Source organism: Rhagoletis zephyria, unplaced genomic scaffold, assembly GCF_001687245.7.
Source record: "Rhagoletis zephyria isolate East Lansing unplaced genomic scaffold, Rhagoletis_zephyria_1.1 Rzeph_scaffold_03362, whole genome shotgun sequence".
NCBI classification, from domain to species: Eukaryota; Metazoa; Arthropoda; class Insecta; order Diptera; family Tephritidae; genus Rhagoletis; species Rhagoletis zephyria.
This window is the reverse complement of record NW_016160445.1, coordinates 9,210-12,243: the sequence shown is the minus strand read 5'-3', so window position 1 is coordinate 12,243 and position 3,034 is coordinate 9,210. Positions and strand designations below refer to the sequence as shown.

Sequence of the window (3,034 nt, the reverse complement as noted above, 5' to 3'; positions counted from 1 at the left end):
AAAAAAAACATAAAACAAAAATATACAAAAACAATTTCTCTAAACATGTTTATTCTACTCTATAAAGAAATGGCGAATGGAGAATTTTTTGCCATTTTTTTGCAATTTACTAGAAATTTTGAGGGTGTCCGAGTCAAACGGTACATGTTGGTAGTTGGGTCTGGTTAAAAACTCACACCCCTTTTTTTGCCGGTGTTGTTATTATTGCACTTAAAATGTTTTCGTAAGCGCAGCAAAGCATTCAAAAGCGGAGTCTTCTAAGCTTGATCTACAGTTTTTACATACGAACCCTACTGATGAAAAACATATTTCGGCATCAATACTTTTAGGCTGAACTGTCAAAAGGTAGACATAATCCATTTCAAGATAATGACCCCTATCTTCTCCATTACAAAATATTTGAACTTCTTTTACCAGCACGTCGGTCAAATTATACGTTTTTCGATTTGAGGAAGTTTTGAGTAGATTGATCTAAAAAATTTTCTAACTTTTCCTTAAAACCCTCTGTTTTGTTTACATTAGCGACGCTATGAGTAAATTCATTGAAATCTTCTTTAAAAAAGGCTCAGTCAAAAAAGGTTGCAGTCAAAACGGCATTTTACAAAAATAATACTTCAAAATTCATAAACAAACTCTTACTATCAATTCGATATTTCAAAATTTTCGGGATCCCGGGATTAATGCAAGCAAATCCCGGGATTTCCGGGACGTCAAAAGCACCGGGATCCCGGGATTCCGGGTTCCGGGATTGGCATCCCTAGTATGCATGTATATCTGACCTGCATGTAGCATACTTTTGCGTGCGCGCACTTGCATAATTTATCATGTGAAAGCGGCATGCCGTCGCGGCGAGCAAGTATCCTTAAAGGATTGCTTGGCGCACAAAAGTGCTATGTGCAAAATAGTGCTGTTACCGTCGCCGTTATATGTTTAGTACATATGCATGTATGCATGTATGTGCATATAAGTGCGCCTGATTTATATAAATATTATGCATATATACTTGACATACTACTTGGCTGCAACTGGCTTTAAGGTGTCACATATTATTTTTCTTATTAAATTTATTGGCTTCGATTTTATTTTCATATTTTTCATACCACAAACATTAAATTCGGTCATAACATATTTTCTGGAAAACAAGCTGTTCGGGGTGGGGTAGAATGGGAGGCTGGTAATTCCTATTGAATTCTGCGGTAAACGAAGGTCGAGCAGGTGTCGATCCCTGTGGTCCTTTGAGGGTTGCATTAAGAGGAGGGAAATAACCTCTCAAATTAACCTTTCACTTTTTCCACTATGAACGTACGTATATGTGAGTGTTTTAGTTTTTGCCCGCAGCTTCGCCCGCGTGATATTTGGTGCTGCCAAGTTCGTGGTTCAATAATCCAACTCCCTGAATAACTCATTGGACAGTTCTCCCGTTCGTTGCGTTTTCCCAGCATTGAGAAGAGTTTATCCTCAATAGTCTCAGAGTCTTTGGTCGATGACATTTAATACCAATATTCAAATCTTCCGTTTAACTTTTTAAGTAAATTGATTATGAATTTCTTAACAAGTGGCAACACTCTTCAAAAATATTTAGAACTAAATTTGTCCTAAAACCTACTCATTGGTACCCATATTTACAAAAATATTTATTTCATTTAAATAGTTAACTAAATTGATTATATGTTTATGAAAAGGTGGCAGCTCTCTTCAAAAATAAGTTTAAACCCTTTGTTTCACACCCAAATTTATGTAACATTTCATCTAACTTAACAAATGGTTGAAATTAACTTTTGAAAAAGTGGCAACCCCCTTCATGAAAATATATGGCAAATTTCATGGAAATACGTCCAGCCGTTTTGGCATGAAAGACCAACAAACATATGCACTCACAAACTTTCACATTAAAATGATTTCAAATTTCTAAACGGATGGCAACTCTCTTCAAAAATATTTTGGAAAGAAAGTTTTATTAACTCTCTCTCGTTTGATACCCATATCCCATGTCATTTAACCTTTTAAGTAAATTGCATATGAATTTCTTTACAGGTGGCAACCCTCTTTAAAAATATTTGGGAATAAATTTGTCTTAAAACTTTCTTATTTCGTACCCATACTAATATATTTGATTTAAATTGTTAAATTAAATGATTTTAAGTTTATGAAAAGGTGGCAACTCTCTTCAAAAATATTTTAGAAATAAATCGTTTTTAAATTGCTTTTGTTTGGCAGCCACATTTTTGTAGCATTTTATCTAACTTTGATAAATACATAGTTGATTTTAACTTTTGAAAAAAGTGGCAACCCACTTCAAAGAATATTCTATATGTTAATCCAGGTCATAGCCTATAAGTGTGCCAAATTTCATTGAAATACGTCCAGCCATTTTAGCGTGAAAGATCTACAAACAAACACACTCACTCACTCACACGAGAGTGATTCGAGACAGGCCTGGTTTGACGTTTTCGCAGATCTTCGGCCTCTCTAGCCATCCTTCTAAATTGATCTTGCCACTTTTTGCGTAGCTTCTGGGTAAAAGTCGACGCGTCAGCTTTAGCGATATCGTGGACTTGGAACGATGATATCTAGCAACACCTGAGACCTCCCTCGGGACATCACTTTAACCGCCACTATGGGTGTTTAGGCCAACGGCCTAAATTTGTCGCAGCATTTTCGACCCACCCTAATGCTTAACATAACTTCATTATTATGTCAACTGTCGAACTGTTTACCACTATGTTACTTATGCTAAAATGTCCCTTCGGTAAATATACAGTTCGACAGGCTACAGTAAGAATAAATTTAAACCGGTCACTTACTTGTTTTCCGAGAGTGAAGTCAAGAGGACGTGTTCCAGCCACCGTGTTCCCGTATCAATAAAAGGTAACCTGTACAACCAACATATATGCATATATATTAATACCAATTTATCTATTTTTGAATAAACACCAATTTATATTAAATATTAATACAAACGTTTTGCTTTGTTTTTCATTCCAATAAATTAAATCGGCCACAACTTTGTCCAAGCGTTGTGCCGGTTTAACAA

The 3,034-nt window shown here is 35.6% G+C and overlaps 1 long non-coding RNA gene across 1 annotated transcript; it reads right to left on the bottom strand.

Annotated features, from left to right (window-relative positions):
• Positions 1–2,689: 2,689 nt before the first annotated feature.
• On the bottom strand, positions 2,690–3,033 carry LOC108368864 (uncharacterized). The gene is made up of 2 exons (XR_001848428.1): positions 2,962–3,033; positions 2,690–2,873 (listed from the first exon to the last, which is right to left on the bottom strand). It is a non-coding gene; the product is annotated as an uncharacterized LOC108368864 (long non-coding RNA).
• Position 3,034: the final 1 nt, after the last annotated feature.